Genomic DNA, 18753 nt, shown 5'->3' on the forward strand with positions numbered 1-18753 from the left:
ATCTAATCCTGGATTGTGTTGACTATTACTAACCCACATATCTTCTAACACCATAGCACATTTGGGAAAGCTGGTCCCAGCAGACCCACCTCTCCACCACATCTGGCCGTGGCACTGAGCCCCAGCACATCTGGGACCCTCCCCAGGACCTCCTCAACAGCTAGTCCTGCACCACCTTTGAGTGGAACCACCTCAGAGGATGGGGCTCATCCCCCCCAGGAGCGGGCGTGAACAGGATACTGTCACCCAAAGCCAGGTAAAGGGATTGGTGTGTAGCGAGCTCCGAAAGGAGTTTGGAGATCTGCTACACCAGCTTGAGGACTGTGTGGCACAATTGGGGGTAAGCCTTTCCCTCCTGGTCAGCCTGCAGCACAGCAACCTTCAGAGCTGTGAAGGTGCAGTGGTGACTGCCCATGGGTAGGGACCTCAGTCCCACTGTATCCATTTTGGGGCTCATAGGCTTCCAATTTCCAAACACCTCTCCCTCTCAAAGGTGTTTACCTGCCACATGTGTCAGATACCGACCTTGTATGCTGTCTTGTCTGTCTTATCTGTATTCCTACCCAACCTACCTCCCCAAATATACCTACTATCCTTCTCCAAAATCGCACTCTCACCTTAAAAAAAATAATGGCAATCTGTTCCAAAAAATATATAGCTGTCCATTTTGCACACATGTCCACTGGACACATGTAATCTGGTCTAATTGACTTCACAACCCATTATTGTTGTCCTCACACCTCTCTCAGGGGGTTGAGTGTCCAAATATACCTCAAAATTCAGTTTGTTGCTGTAGAAGAAATGGACAGCTATGGACCTTCCTTACACCCATCCTCCACATCCCTAGCTACTTTCCCTATTGTGTTTCCCTCTGCTTGCCACCTTTCTCACCACTTTTCTATCACCCCCTTTTTTCTTTATTTTAAATAAATTAGCATGGGGGTAAGCAGGAGGAAGCTCTTTTAAGCTATAGTAAGTGGGCTTAAGCCTGTTTGCACGACAAAAAGCAATGCCTAGACAGATTAAGCACTTTTAAAGCTAAATGTCTGTAAGCATATTTAACCGGAAGTTAGCATTGCTTACCGCCATGCAACCCCCCGCAAACCCACTTACAAATACTTAAGAAGTACTTGAATCACTCTGTATCCAACAGCCCTTGTTTTGCCCAGCAACAAACTAATCAAGCCTTGAACTCATGACACTGCACACCATAGCTACAGCGATTTATCACTAAGCCATCTGAGCTGTAGATATGTCTGATGTTTTTTTTCAAATATATCATGCAGCATATATATATATATATATATATATATATATATATATATATATATGTATATATATATATATATATATATATACACACACACACACACACACACACACACACACACACACACACACATGATTGTATATATATATATATATATATGTGTGTGTGTGTGTGTGTGTGTGTGTGTGTGTGTGTGTGTGTGTGTGTGTGTGTGTGTGTGTGTATATATGTAGAAACATATATATATATATATATATATATATATATATATATAGATATACATACACATAAGCTATTTTATATATATATATATATATATATATATATATATATATAAATTAAATGTTTTCATTGTTCATGTATTTACAGGTATTTAAATGACAAACTGAGTATCTTTAAATTAATTAATTTTAATTATTTATTACAACTTGGTCATGTGATTATATCAGGTGGGGTTACTAACTGAGGGGATGAATTTAAGTGAGTATATTGGTGAGGATTTTTGTCTGATAAAGTGCAGATATTATTCTGCACAAAAGCACCAACACTACTGGTTCTAATAAATAGTTTTGAATTTTTCTTCCTGGATTGCGCTTAGTACCTTGCCTTTGTTCTTGTTTTCAGTTGTTTGTTCCTGCATTTTTACCTTACCTGTCTGCCCTGTTCAAGCACAGCCTCACCTTAGGCTTTGTCCCTAATGAAATGTGCACCACCACAGTCACTCCTCCCCACAAATGAGGTGTAACTACAGACCTTGGGAAATACCACCCCAACTGCCTGACAAGTCTGTTATGTGAAGCTATGGAATGCATCATCATGCACCTAATAAATAGGGATATGGGAATCTGCAGACTCAGGGTCCCACACAGTTTACCTTTGTAAAGGGCAGGTCATACCAGCGCAATCAACCTGGTCAACTTCTTGGCGTCAGTCACCTGAGATGTGGATGAAGGCAAGGTGACATCTACAGCCTACATCGATCTTGCTAAAGCCTTTCATAAAATTCCCCACTCACTAAGCTCAGCATCAACCCCTATATCACTAGGTGGGAACAGAGGCACAAACACAGGGGACATACTGCTGTTATGCATTGAGACAATTGCAGATGTCACTGGGGTTGTTGTAACATCCTTTATGAGGAATATGACATTGGTAATACCAATAGATGTGAGTATTTACCCTCTGCATTCCCCAGAGTACACAACTGATTTACCAAGGACACCAACTGTCTGGTGAACACACAATATATGACAAGAAAACATGTGGCCAGTCTGTGGACAGCATGCAAGTCGAGAGGAATGTCAGACACATATCACTGTGAGTTGTGACGTCACACACTAAATGCATGTCCACACAAACCATGTCAATCTATCAATCCACCATGTCTATAACAGCACTGATGACATAGAATCTGTTCACAAATCTGGGGTTATGTCCGCCATGTTGGTTGGCTGTCTCCACATGTCCTGTCCTGTGACATATTGCCACCCACTGTATGTGAATCTGTAGGCCACCACCTCTGTAATGTCCCTCACACAGGCATGAAAATGGGGCAAGGCTCACAGTAAAGAATGTCCCATATGTCAGAAGTAGCAGCAGTGTCCAGGCCCACAGCACAATACAATGTGGGCACCTACATAGTGGTATGGCCATAGCAATACCTGACAACTGCACATCTGTACACAGGACAGACAGAAAGTAGATTGCCAACAGTTTATGCATTAGGATTAATGTATTGAAAGATACACATCTGAAACTGAAAGGTATGCCATTACTACATAACAGCAGTTATCAATGGCATGTCCAAAAAACATAGAAGTCTACAGTTAATATCAACATATCAGATCAATATCCAATAGGAGATACATAAAAACATACAGCTCAAACACCTAGAACAAGATACTCAGCACTCAGAGTTCATCTTTGCATGCATGGGTGTATGGTTCCAGTAATACAATCTGCAATCTACTCTTACTTGAAAAAGCACTGTTAAAAGTATTACCATAGTGATACCATATGTGCTAAACTATTTCTGTCAACCAGTGCACTGTAGCTGGTGTAGCATGCAAGTGTGACAGCATATAACTTGGGAAACTACCCATGTATAAAACAAATCCAAAGAGAAAAGATTGTGGTGCTACCCATTTATATCCAGGTATCCCCATATAGTATACTCATAACCCTTGATACTGTAATGACAGCACATAGAAGCATATTATGTACAGGGAATTAAGTACACTTATTAAAGATGTCAGTACCCTGCAGTTTTATCAGACTGGAATGAGATCACTGGCTACCAAGGCTAAGCTATGCTTAGCAGGTGTAACTATTGCTTAAATGTAAATGCTAAGCTGATTTGTGCACTGGTAAGCAAAGCCTACATGATGTAAGCACCTATTCGTTTAACCGTATGTTAGCACAGCTTACCTTCAGGCAATCCCACATAAACCCACACAAAGCTACTCAAAACTGCCTTAACCACTCTGCATCCAACAGTCCTTGTTCTGCCTAGCAACAATATAAACAGCCCTTGCAGATCTTTGCACACCATAGCCTATGCAATTTACTAGTAAGCCACCTAAGCTGTACTGCTTAGTGATGTTTTCTCAAACATACCCTTCTTTACAGCCAGTTTACAATAGGGAAGAGCCAAGTGTGTAATTAGGAAGGATTGGTATCTATACATATATATATATATATATATATATATATATATATATATATATATATATATATATATATATATATATATATATATATATATATATATATATATATATAAACTAAGAACTGAACTTCGTGACAATAAAAGCATTCAAAAAAAATAGTAAATCACACCAACAACTCTTGTAGAACTTTAGCGCTTTTGTCTTATTTATTATCAAGACTTCTTCAGAAAGACATGTTTCATAAGTATGAGCAACCATTTTCACTTCCTTTATATACATTAGTTCTAGCAGGCCATTTAAATTAACAACAGTTCCTTTCCAATAGTAAAGTGTGAACAAGCAGGGTGCTGTGTGCATTTTCATTAACATTACAATCACAGTTACATAAGGTAAATTGAGACAGTAATAGCCTTGTGGTGCCGTGTGCATACTAAAAGGGATTGTGCGCAAAAAGGGAGTGTGTGCAAAAAAGGGGATTGTGTGCAAAAAGGAACTGTGTGCAAAAAGGGATTGTGTGCAAAAAAAAAAAAAATTGGGGGGGGGGGGGACCGGGAAGGATGACAGTCATGCTGTGATGATTCTAATATAAACACGTAACTTATGAGTATTTGCCTCCAAAGGTAAGTAAAGAAGGGAACAGTGGAAGGTGGAGGAGTAAGGTAGAGAGTCCTACTATGCTTTGGTATCGGTGTGTGTGTAGAGTAATGTGTGGGTATGCCACCTGATGGGGGAGTGGGAGGAATGTGGTGTGGACTTGAGGGGGGGCTGGTAGGGGGCCACCCATGACAAGGAGCATATGAATGACAGAGTGTCCCAGAAGACTGTCAGTGCGGATGGTACCAGCTGTGGGCTGGTTTGGATGGTATCACCCCTTGAATGGCTGCGTGAAATAGTGAGACCGGGGGGTATAGTTGGTGCGGTCAGTGGGGGCTAGCCTGGTGATTGGGAGCATGTGTGTAGGAGGTATGGGGGAGTCAAAAGTCAGAGAGAGAGAGGAAACACATTATATTCACTTGCACAGTTGTAAATCCATAAACACATTAAATCTACTTGCACAATTCTTCAAACCCTCTTGCACAGTTCTTCAAACCCTATCACATTTCAATCTCTATACCATTTAAGTGCACATTTAATGTTCAGTGTCTTGTTGAGACCTGGATAGACATCAGCTCTCAGTTCCATCTGCCATTTTAACTCCCGGACTTGCAGGAATGTGTCCATGTCCCCTACAAATTCTGTTATTTTTTCCAGCACTGTGAATTTAAATCCTGTGAAGTTTGGGCAAATAGCACTGTGTTTAGCCAAGGCATTCAAACTGTCCTGTTTGTGTATTGCTGCAGTGTGTTCTTTAATACGGCTACTCAGCTTCCTGTTCGTTTTGCTGATATAGAAATTCCCACAGAGTTCACAGAAAGCACAGTAGACTACATTTTTTGTGTTGCAGTCATAGTTGTCATGTAGACTGACAGTTCTGTTGCAGTGCGGGAAGGTGACGTTGTTGTTTTTTCATATGTGTACACAAGCAACACACTTGCTGCAGTCAGACATTCCAGGTTCTGTCGATACTTCACTCTGTGGGGATGGGCTTTTATTCCTCTCGAACGCACCACCAAAAGAAGAGGTTTGTTTGAAACAGAAGTTTGGGGATGTCCCAAGTAACTTTGTCAGAACTTTTTCTCCTCCCAAGATGTCCCAATTGTTGGTGAGGACCCCTTTGATTCCAAACATATCAGTGGAAATTGGAAGGGGGAAACTTGACACCCAGTCCTTTTTGTTCGGTCCGTTCTGTGCCCTTGCTGTGAATACCTTCTCCAGGATTGGTGGGTACCTGGAGTGTCTGTGCTGTATGATCTCTTGGAACAGGTTGTCCACTAGATACTCTGGGCATTTTCTTTCTAGGAACAAGTTTCTGAGGTAAAAAACCTTCCTTGATGAAAACCTCATCCCTAAAAATGAGTCTGGATAACCGGATGAATTGTCCTTTTGCAATATTCTTTTTCATGAAATGGGGATGCTGGCTGCTGAACTCTAGATAGTTATTCCGGAAAGTGGGCTTGCGGTAGATGTTGGAGTCAAACTGTCCACTTTCCGTGTCTATAGTGAGGTGGATATCCAGGAATTGAGTGGTGGTTCCGATATGTCCTACTGTGAGGGTCAGGAAGTCCAGACTCTGGAAAAGGGTTTCCAGAAAATTGCTCAGAGAAAGTCTGTCCCTCTTCCAGACAAAAAAGATGTCATCAATATAACGCCTGTACATTATGGTGTTGTTGAACCCGGGCAGTGATTCAACCTTATCCATTTCCCAGGCACTGAAAACTAAGTTTGCATATGCTGGGGCCATTTTGGACCCCATGGCTACCCCTTTCTGTTGGTGGTAAATCTTCCTGTTGAATTGAAAGAAGTTATTTCTTAATACTGCTTCTGTTAACCTGCATACAGTTTAATCTTAGTCCCGCTTAGGTTGGAGTGCCTGTTTAGGTACTGTCTGGTGAGGGTCAGTCCTTTGGCGTGGGGGATGTTTGTGTAGAGTGCTTCTACATCTAGGGTGACCAGTAAATATTCCCCTCCATCCAGCCGTAGTTTGAAGATGTCATTTAGAAAAGCCCAGGAGTCCTTGGTGTAGTATTTGCTGTTCTGTACAATGGGGTTAAGGATGTGGTCCACATATTGTGTAATCTTTTCAGTTTTTGTCCTTCGGTTCGATACCACATGGCGGAAAGGTGGATTTTCAGGGTTCTTGTGAACCCTGGGGATTCCAAAAAATTTCCCAAGGCTGGGTGTCATGACCTGCATGAAGTCTTTTTCGTCTTGAGAGATCTCATCCCTGAGGTACAGTTCCAACAGTAGGTTGTCAATTTGTTTAAAGTTTTGTTGTACCTGGTTGATGTTGACCTTTTTGTAGAACTGGTTATTCATGAGGGATGCTTCAAGTGTTTGGATATATCTCTCCTGCTCCATCACTACTATCCCGGATCCCTTGTCAGCCTTCATGTTCCGAAGGGATTTGTCTTGACTCAGTTCCTTCCAAGCCTGCCTTTCTACCCATGTTCAGGTTGTGCCACTTTGGAGAGGGCTTATCAGAAAGGAGTTTCCTGATATCCCTTTCGCAGGTACTCACAAAGAGGCTCAGTCTGTTGGAGAGTGCAGGAGTGTACAGGCTCTTCATGGTAAGGGGTCTGTTGTTATCTTCTGAGCTTTCCTCATCTTCTTCCTCTTCATATTGTTGTATATCTAATTTTAGTTGTAACTTTCTCAGGTAGCACTTGAGGTCCAGGATAACATCCGCCGTGTTGGCTCTCTGTGCCGGGATGAAAGAAAAGCCTTTCTTCAGTATCTTATGATGGCTTTCCGAGAAAACTTGTGTGGTGAGGTTAAAGATGTCACCTACCCCTGCTGGAGACCTAAAGCCAGTGCTATCAGGTGCTGGTATCAGTGAATGGGGAGGGTGATCAGGTTGGTCCATCCCAGTAATACTAGTACTGTATCCCGTTCCCGCTCCTTCTTCCCCTGTGATTTTTGTTCCCCCTCCTTCCCTCAATATTGTTGGTGTTGTGGTTCCAGTTTCGTTTATTACCCCCAGGTCTGAACCTGGTATAAGTCCTGGTTCTGGTTGTGAGTCCTGCTGAAGATAAAACATACATTGTTGTTGCCACTTGTGTTGTTGTTGGAAGACTGGTCGTTCGTTGGTGGGGTCTGATAAACCCTTCCTTGATTGATCGCACTGTCCGGTGTCCTGCGGTTTGTATTGTTGTTGTCCTCATTGTTGTCGTAGTGGTCACATTCACTGGTGTCTGGATCTCTCTGTGTTGGCTGATTCTGGAGAGGCATTTCTGGTCGTGGCTGTCCCCTAGTAGGAGTATGTACCATCATCTGGGAACTACTCCCTGCTAGTGGGCTGGATGTGATGAGGAGTCTATCCACCTCTGGTGTGTTGGGTCCATTTGTGGGTTCTTGTAATTCTGTCGTAGGCCTTAGTTTGGTTGTGGGCAATGGATTGGTTGTGGGATATCTGTCTGGCCTTCTCTGTGTGTGGGCCTGATCGGGTATGCTTTTCCTTCCTCATATTGTTTAATGTCCCTAAGCAATTTGCCTTTCTTGCGTTCAATCAGTGTTGCCACATGCCTAGTAATTTTGTGCGGTACATTGTCCCACATTTCCGCAAAGTCAATAAATGTGGGATCCTGCAGGATGCGTGTTTGCAGATCATCTATTTGACACTTGTAGGTGGCCATACTCTCAGTATTACTTTGGATGAGTGCTTTGATAGCTGCTAGCCCAGAGTCATTATATATTTTCCAGTTCTTTGTGAAGCTGAGAGTTTGGAGTAGTCCTGTTAGGAAATTTGTTACACCTGAGACCCCGTGGGACTATATCCAGCTCTAAACACCTTTCCAGATAGAAGTTGTCATGCTCCAAGTTTTTGTAGGTTTTAATCAGTCTCTTGAATCTGGTAATCAGATACCTGGCGCTCTGCGAGAACCCTCTGTTTTGACTGTACTCCAGTTGTGCTGTTGTATTCTAGACAGGGCAATGGAAGGGGTTAATTTCCATCTGCGTGAGTATCAGGTTAAGAGCCTGTGTGGTCCTTATTTCTGTCCCAGTTCTGTTGCTAATTCTGAACCTGGGTCCAGAGTGGTCCGGGGGTTCAGTGTGGTCCCTGGTGATCCTTTCATTTGTAGGTGTTAAAGGTCTGCTGTTTAGGTCCTCGAAGAGATCCTGCGCCAAACGAATTCCTTCCGATAATTTTGTAAGAACTGTTGTTGGATCAATTGGTGTCCTGCTCCTGGTTGCTTCTGTCTTCAGTTGGCTACTAGAGCCTGAGTTGGGTGCTATGTTTCCTGCCATACTGTCACACGGAGTAGAAGACTTACAACTAAAATTAACCAGCAATCAAAAAAATTTTTTGAACGAAGAGAAGAAATTTTAACTAAGAACTGAACTTCGTGACAATAAAAGCATTCAAAAAATAGTAAATCACACCAACAACTCTTGCAGAACTTTAGCACTTTCGTCTTATTTATTATCAAGACTTCTTCAGAAAGACATGTTTCGTAAGTATAAGCAACCATTTTCACTTCCTTTATATACATTAGTTCTAGCAGGCCATTTAAATTAACAACAGTTCCTTTCCAATAGTAAAGAGTGAACAAGCAGGGTGCTGTGTGCATTTTCATTAACATTACAATTGCAGTGACATAAGGTAAATTAGTGAGACAGTAATAGCCTTGTGGTGCCGTGTGCATACTAAAAGGGATTGTGTGCAAAAAGGGATTGTGTGCAAAAAAGGGGATTGTGTGCAAAAAGGGACTGTGTGCAAAAAGGGATTGTGTGCAAAAAAAAAAAAAAAAATTGGGGGGGGAACCGGGAAGGATGACAGTCATGCTGTGATGATTCTAATATAAACACGTAACTTATGAGTATTTGCCTCCAAAGGTAAGTAAAGAAGGGAACGGAGTAAGGTGGAGGAGTCAGGTAGAGAATCCTACTATGCTTTGGTATCGGTGTGTGTGTAGAGTAATGTGTGGGTATGCCACCTGATGGGGGAGTGGGAGGAATGTGGTGTGGACTTGAGGGGGGGCTGGTAGGGGGCCGCCCATGACAAGGAGCATATGAATGACAGAGTGTCCCAGAAGACTGTCAGTGCGGATGGTACCAGCTGTGGGCTGGTTTGGATGGTTCACCCCTTGAATGGCTGCGTGAAATAGTGAGACCGGGAGGTATAGTTGATGCGGTCAGTGGGGGCTAGCCTGGTGATTGGGAGCATGTGTGTAGGAGGTATGGGGGAGTCAAAAGTCAGAGAGAGAGAGAGAGAGAGGAAACACATTATATTCACTTGCACAGTTGTAAATCCATAAACACATTAAATCTACTTGCACAATTCTTCAAACCCTCTTGCTCAGTTCTTCAAACCCTGGAGCATGACAACTTCTATCTGGAAAGGTGTTTAGAGCTGGATATAGTCCCACAGGGCCTCAGGTGTAACAAATTTCCTAACAGGACTACTCCAAACTCTCAGCTTCACAAAGAACTGGTCAAAATATATAATGACTCTGGGCTAGCAGCTATCAAAGCACTTATCCAAAGTAATACTGAGAGTATGGCCACCTACAAGTGTCAAATAGATGATCTGCAAACACGCATCCTGCAGGATCCCACATTTATTGACTTTGCGGAAATGTGGGACAATGTACCGAACAAAATTACTAGGCATGTGGAGACACTGATTGAACGCAAGAAAGGAAAATTGCTTAGGGACATTAAACAATATGAGGAAGGAAAAGCATACCCGATAAGGCCCACACGCTCCTTACACACACAGAGAAGGCCAGACAGATATCCCACAACCAATCCGTTGTCCACAACCGAACTAAGGCCTACAACAGAATTACAAGAACCCACAAATGGACCCAACACACCAGAGGTGGATAGACTCCTCATCACATCCAGCCCACTAGCAGGGAGTAGTTCCCAGATGATGGTACATACTCCTCCTAGGGGACAGCCATGACCAGAAATGCCTCTCCAGAATCAGCCAACACAGAGAGATCCAGACACCAGTGAACGTGACCACTACGACAACAATGAGGACAACAACAATACAAACCGCAGGACACCGTACAGTGCGATCAATCAAGGAAGGGTTTATCAGACCCCAACAACGAACGACCAGTCTTCCAACAACAACACAAGTGGCAACAAAAATGTTTTTTTATCTTCAGCAGGACTCACAACCAGAACTAGGACTTATACCAGGTACAGATCTGGGGGTAATAAACGAAACTGGAACCACAACACCAACAATATTGAGGGAAGGAGGGGGAACAACAATCACAGGGGAAGAAGGTGAGGGAACGGGATACAGTACTAGTATTACTGGGATGGACCACCCTGATCACCCTCCCCATTCACTGATACCAGCACCTGATAGCACTAACTTCAGGTCTCCAGCAGGGGTAGGTGACATCTTTAACCTCACCACACGAGTTTTCTCGGAAAGCCATCATAAGGTACTGAAGAAAGGCTTTTCTTTCATCCCGGCGCAGAGAGCCAACACGGCGGATGTTATCCTGGACCTCAAGTGCTACCTGAGAAAGTTACAACTAAAATTAGATATACAACAATATGAAGAGGAAGAAGATGAGGAAAGCTCGGAAGATAACAACAGACCCCTTACCATGAAGAGCCTGTACACTCCTGCAATCTCCAACGGACTGAGCCTCTTTGCGAGTACCTGCGAAAGGGATATCAGGAAACTCCTTTCTGATAAGCCCTCGGCAAAGTGGCACAACCTGAAGAGGGAAGAAAGGCAGGCTTGGAAGGAACTGAGTCAGGACAAAACCCTACGGATCATGAAGGCTAACAAGGGATCCGGGATAGTAGTGATGGAGCAGGAGAGATATATCCAAACACTTGAAGCATCCCTAATGAATAACCAGTTCTACAAAAAGGTCAACATCAACCAGGTACAACAAAACTTTAAACAAATTGACAACCTACTGTTGGAACTGTACCTCAGGGATGAGATCTCTCAAGACGAAAAAGACTTCATGCAGGTCATGACACCCAGCCTTGGGAAATTTTTTGGAATCCCCAAAGTTCACAAGAACCCTGAAAATCCACCTTTCCGCCATGTGGTATCGAACCGAAGGACAAAAACAGAAAAGATTTCAGAATATGTGGACCACATCCTTAACCCCATTGTACAGAACAGCAAATACTACACCAAGGACTCCTGGGCTTTTCTAAATGACATCTTCAAACTAAGGCTGGATGGAGGGGAATATTTACTGGTCACCCTAGATGTAGAAGCACTCTACACAAACATCCCCCACGCCAAAGGACTGACCTTCACCAGACAGTACCTGAACAGGCACTCCAACCTAAGCAGGACTAAGATTAATACTGTATGCAGGTTAACAGAAGCAGTATTAAGAAATAACTTCTTTCAATTCAACTGGAAGATTTACCACCAACAGAAAGGGGTAGCCATGGGGTCCAAAATGGCCCCAGCATATGCAAACTTAGTCCTCAGTGCCTGGGAAATGGATAAGGTTGAATCACTGCCCGGGTTCAACAACACCATAATGTACAGGTGTTATATTGATGACGTCTTTTTTGTCTGGAAGGGGGACAGACTTTCTCTGAGCAATTTTCTGGAAACCCTTTTCCAGAGTCTGGACTTCCTGACCCTCAAAGTAGGACATATCAGAACCACCACTCAATTCCTGGATACCCACCTCACTATATATCCAGAAAGTGGACAGTTTGACTCCAACATCTACCGCAAGCCCACTTTCCGGAATAACTATCTAGAGTTCAGCAGCCAGCATCCCCATTTCATGAAAAAGAATATTGTAAAAGGACAATTCATCCGGTTATCCAGACTCATTTTTAGGGACGAGGTTTTCATCAAGGAAGCGTTTTACATCAGAAACTTGTTCCTAGAAAGAAAATACCCAGAGTATCTAGTGGACAACCTGTTCCAAGAGATCATACAGCACAAACACTCCAGGTACCCACCAATCCTGGAGAAGGTATTCACAGCAAGGGCACAGAATGGACCAAACAAAAAGGACTGGGTGTCAAGTTTCCCCATTCCAATTTCCACCGATATGTTTGGAATCAGAGGGATCCTCACCAACAATTGGGACATCTTGGGAGGAGAAAAAGGTCTGACAAAGTTACTTGGGACATCCCCAAACTTCTGTTTCAAATGAACCTCTTCTTTTGGTGGTGTGTTCAAGAGGAATTAAAGCCCATCCCCACAGAGCGAAGTATCGACAGAACCTGGAATGTCTGACTGCGGCAAGTGTGTTGCCTGTGTACACATACAAAAAAACAACAACGTCACCTTCCAGCACTGCAACAGAACTGTCAGTCTACATGACCACTATGACTGCAACACAAAAAATGTAGTCTACTGTGCTTTCTGTGAACACTGTGGGAATTTCTATATTGGCAAAACGGACAGGAAGCTGAGTAGCCGTATTAAAGAAGTATTAAAGAACAGGACAGTTTGAATGCCTTGGCTAAACACAGTGCTATTTGCCCAAACTTCACAGGATTTAAATTCACAGTGCTGGAAAAAATAACAGAATTTGTAGGGGACATGGACACATTCCTGCAAGTCCGGGAATTAAAATGGCAGATAGAACTGAGAGCTGATGTCTATCCAGGTCTCAACGAGACACTGAACATTAAATGTGCACTTAAATGGTATAGAGATTGAAATGTGATAGGGTTTGAAGAACTGTGCAAGAGGGTTTGAAGAATTGTGCAAGTAGATTTAATGTGTTTATGGATTTACAACTGTGCAAGTGAATATAATGTGTTTCCTCTCTCTCTCTCTCTCTCTCTCTCTTTGACTTTTGACTCCCCCATACCTCCTACACACATGCTCCGAAACACCAGGCTAGCCCCCACTGACCGCATCAACTATACCCCCCGGTCTCACTATTTCACGCAGCCATTCAAGGGGTGATGCCATCCAAACCAGTCCACAGCTGGTACCATCCGCACTGACAGTCTTCTGGGACACTCTGTCATTCATATGCTCCTTGTCATGGGCGGCCCCCTACCAGTCCCCCCTCAAGTCCACACCACATTCCTCCCACTCCCCCATCAGGTAGCATACCCACACATTACTCTACACACACACCGATACCAAAGCATAGTAGGACTCTCTACCTGACTCCTCCACCTTCCTCCGTTCCCTTCTTTACTTACCTTTGGAGGCAAATACTCATAGGTTATGTGTTTATATTAGAATCATCACAGCATGGCTGTCATCCTTCCCGGTTCCCCCATAAAATTTTTTTTTTTTTTTTTTTGCACACAATCCCTTTTTGCACACAGTCCCTTTTTGCACACAATCCCTTTTTGCACACAATCCCTTTATGCACACAATCCCTTTTAGTATGCACACGGCACCACAAGGCTATTACTGTCTCACTAATTTACCTTATGTAACTGCGATTGTAATGTTAATGAAAATGCACACAGCACCCTGCTTGTTCACACTTTACTATTGGAAAGGAACTGTTGTTAATTTAAATGGCCTGCTAGAACTAATGTATATAAAGGAAGTGAAAATGGTTGCTCATACTTATGAAACATGTCTTTCTGAAGAAGTCTTGATAATAAATAAGATGAAAGCGCTAAAGTTCTACAAGAGTTGTTGGTGTGATTTACTATTTTTTTGAATGCTTTTATTGTCACAAAGTTCAGTTCTTAGTTAAAATTTCTTCTCTTCGTTCAAAAAACTTTTTTGAGTGCGGTTAATTTTAGTTGTAAGTCTTCTACTCCATGTGACAGTATGGCAGGAAACATAGCACACAACTCAGGCTCTAGTAGCCAACTGAAGACAGAAGCAACCAGGAGCAGGACACCAATTGATCCAACAACAGGTCTTACAAAATTATCGGAAGGAATTTGTTTGGTGCAGGATCTCTTCGAGGACCTAAACAGCAGATCTTTAACACCTACAAATGAAAGGATCACCAGGGACCACACTGAACCCCCAGACCACTCTGGACCCAGGTCCACAATTAACAACAGAACTGGGACAGAAATAAGGACCACACAGGCTCTTGACCTGATACTCACGCAGACGGAAATTAATCCCTTCTGTTGCCCTGTCCAGAATACAACAGCACAACTGGAGTACAGTCAAAACAGAGGGGTCTCACAGAGCGCCAGGTCTCTGATTTCCAGATTCGAGAGACTGATTAAAACCTACAAAAACTTGGAGCATGACAACTTCTATCTGGAAAGGTGTTTAGAGCTGGATATAGTCCCACAGGGTCTCAGGTGTAACAAATTTCCTCACAGGACTACTCCAAACTCTCAGCTTCACAAAGAACTGGTCAAAATATATAATAACTCTGGGCTAGCAGCTATCAAAGCACTCATCCAAAGTAATACTGAGAGTATGGCCACCTACAAGTGTCAAATAGATGATCTGCAAACACGCATCCTGCAGGATCCCACATTTATTGACTTTGCGGAAATGTGGGACAACGTACCGCACAAAATTACTAGGCATGTGGCAACACTGATTGAACGCAAGAAAGGCAAATTGCTTAGGGACATTAAACAATATGAGGAAGGAAAAGCATACCCGATCAGGCCCACATGCTCCTTACACACACGGAGAAGGCCAGGCAGATATCCCACAACCAATCGGTTGTCCACAACGGAACTAAGGCGTATGACAGAATTACAAGAACACACAAATGGACCCAACACACCAGAGGTGGATTGACTCCTCATCACATCCAGCCCACTAGCAGGGAGTAGTTCCCAGATGATGGTACATACTCCTCCTAGGGGAGAGCTACGACCAGAAATGCCTCTCCAGAATCAGCCAACACAGAGAGATCCAGACATCAGTGAATGTGACCACTACGACAACAACAAGGACAAAAACAATACAAACCGCAGGACACCGGACAGTGCGATCAATCAAGGAAGGGTTTATCAGACCCCACCAACGAATGACCAGTCTTCCAACAACAACACAAGTGGCAACAACAATGTTTTTTTATCTTCAGCAGGACTCACAACCAGAACTAGGACTTATACCAGGTTCAGACCTGGGGGTAATAAATGAAACTGGAACCACAACACCAGCAATATTGAGGGAAGGAGGAGGAACAACAATCACAGGGGAAGAAGGAGCGGGAACGGGATACAGTACTAGTATTACTGGGATGGACCACCCTGATCACCCTCCCCATTCACTGATACCAGCACCTGATAGCACTGACTTCAGGTCTCCAGCAGGGGTAGGTGACATCTTTAACCTCACCACACGAGTTTTCTCGGAAAGCCATCATAAGGTACTGAAGAAAGGCTTTTCTTTCATCCCGGCGCAGAGAGCCAACACGGCGGATGTTATCCTGGACCTCAAGTGCTACCTGAGAAAGTTACAACTAAAATTAGATATACAACAATATGAAGAGGAAGAAGATGAGGAAAGCTCGGAAGATAACAACAGACACCTTACCATGAAGAGCCTGTACACTCCTGCACTCTACAACACACTGAGCCTCTTTGCGAGTACCTGTGAAAGGGATATCAGGAAAGTCCTTTCTGATAAGCCCTCGGCAAAGTGGCACAACCTGAACAGGGAAAAAAGGCAGGCTTGGAAGGAACTGAGTAAGGACAAATCCCTATGGATCATGAAGGCTGACAAGGGATCCGGGATAGTAGTGATGGAGCAGGAGTGATATATCCAAACACTTGAAGCATCCCTCATGAATAACCAGTTCTACAAAAAGGTCAACATCAACCAGGTACAACAAAACTTTAAACAAATTGACAACCTACTGTTGGAACTATACCTCAGGGATGAGATCTCTCAAGATGAAAAAGACTTCATGCAGGTCATGACACCCAGCCTTGGGAAATTTTGTGGAATCCCCAAGTTTCACAAGAACCCTGAAAATCCACCTTTCCGCCATGTGGTATCGAACCAAAGGACAAAAACAGAAAAGATTTCACAATACATGGACCACATCCTTAACCCCATTGTACAGAACAGCAAATACTACAACAAGGACTCCTGGGCTTTTCTAAATGAGATTTTCAAACTAAGGCTGGATGGAGGGGAATATTTACTGGTCACCCTAGATGTAGAAGCAGTCTACACAAACATCCCCTATGCCAAAGGACTGACCTTCACCAGACAGTACCTGAACAGGCACTCCAACCGAAGCGGGACTAAGATTAATACTGTATGCAGGTTAACAGAAGCAGTATTAAGAAATAACTTCTTTCAATTCAACGGGAAGATTTACCACCAACAGAAAGGGGTAGCCATGGGGTCCAAAATGGCCCCAGCATAGGCAAACTTAGTCCTCAGTGCCTGGGAAATGGATAAGGTTGAATCACTGCCCGGGTTCAACAACACCATAATGTACAGGCATTATATTGATGACGTCTTTTTTGTCTGGAAGGGGGACAGACTTTCTCTGAGCAATTTTCTGGAAACCCTTTTCCAGAGTCTGGACTTCCTGACCCTCACAGTAGGACATATCGGAACCACCACTCAATTCTTGGATATCCACCTCACTATAGACCCAGAAAGTGGACAGTTTCACTCCAACATCTACAGCAAGCCCACTTTCCGGAATAACTATCTAGAGTTCAGCAGCCAGCATCCCCATTTCATGGAAAAGAATATTGTAAAAGGACAATCCATCCGGTTATCCAGACTCATTTTTAGGGATGAGGATTTTATCAAGGAAGGTTTTTACCTCAGAAACTTGTTCCTAGAAAGAAAATACCCAGAGTATCTAGTGGACAACCTGTTCCAAGAGATCATACAGCACAGACACTCCAGGTACCCACCAATCCTGGAAAAGGGATTCACAGCAAGGGCACAGAACGGACCGAACAAAAAGTACTGGTTGTCAGGTTTCCCCCTTCCAATTTCCACCGATATGTTTGGAATCAGAGGGGTCCTCACCAACAATTGGGACATCTTGGGAGGAGAAAAAGGTCTGACAAAGTTACTTGGGACATCCCCATACTTCTGTTTCAAACGAACCTCTTCTTTTGGTGGTGCGTTAGAGAGGAATAAAAGCCCATCCTCACAGAGCGAAGTATCGACAGAACCTGGAATCTCTGACTGTGGCAAGTGGGTTGCCTGTGTACACATACGAAAAAACAACGTCACCTTCCCGCACTGCAACAGAACTGTCAGTCTACATGACAACTATGACTGCAACACAAAAAATGTAGTCTACTGTGCTTTCTGCGAACACTGTGGGAATTTCCATATCGGCAAAATGAACAGGAAGCTGAGTAGCCCTATTAAAGAACACACTGCAGCAATACACAAAAAGGACAGTTTGAATGCCTTGGCTAAACACAGTGCTATTTGCCCAAACTTCACAGGATTCAAATTTTGAAGTGCTGGAAAAAATAACAGAATTTGTAGGGGACATGGACACATTCCTGCAAGATCGGGAATTAAAATGGCAGATAGAACTGAGAGCTGATGTCTATCCAGGTCTCAACAAGACACTGAACATTAAATGTGCACTTAAATGGTATAGAGATTGAAATGTGATAGGGTTTGAAGAACTGTGCAAGAGGGTTTGAAGAATTGTGCAAGTAGATTTAATGTGTTTATGGATTTACAACTGTGCAAGTGAATATAATGTGTTTCCTCTCTCTCTCTCTCTGACTTTTGACTCCCCCATACCTCCTACACACATGCTCCCAATCACCAGGCTAGCCCCCACTGACCGCACCAACTATACCCCCCGGTCTCACTATTTCACACAGCCATTCAAGCAGTGATACCATCCAAACCAGCTCACAGCTGGTACCATCCGCACTGACAGTCTTCTGGGACACTCTGTCATTCATATGCTCCTTGTCATGGGCGGCCCCCTACCAGCCCCCCCTCAAGTCCACACCACATTCCTCCCAGTCCCCCATCAGGTGGCATACCCACACATTACTCTACACACACCGATACCAAAGCATAGTAGGACTCTCTACCTGACTCCTCCACCTTCCTCCGTTCCCTTCTTTACTTACCTTTGGAGGCAAATACTCATATGTTACGTGTTTATATTAGAATTATCACAGCATGACTGTCATCCTTCCTGGTTCCCCCCAATTTTTTTTTTTTTTTTTTTTTTTTTTGCACACAATCCCTTTTTGCACACAATCCCCTTTTTTGCACATGATCCCTTTTTGCACACAATCCCTTTTAGTATGCACACGGCACCACAAGGCTATTACTGTCTCACTAATTTACCTTATGTAACTGCGATTGTAATGTTAATGAAAATGCAC

The sequence above is a fragment of the Protopterus annectens genome, chromosome 3.part0 (genome assembly GCF_019279795.1).
Source record: "Protopterus annectens isolate FY-2018-M chromosome 3.part0, PAN1.0, whole genome shotgun sequence".
Taxonomy (NCBI): Eukaryota; Metazoa; Chordata; order Ceratodontiformes; family Protopteridae; genus Protopterus; species Protopterus annectens.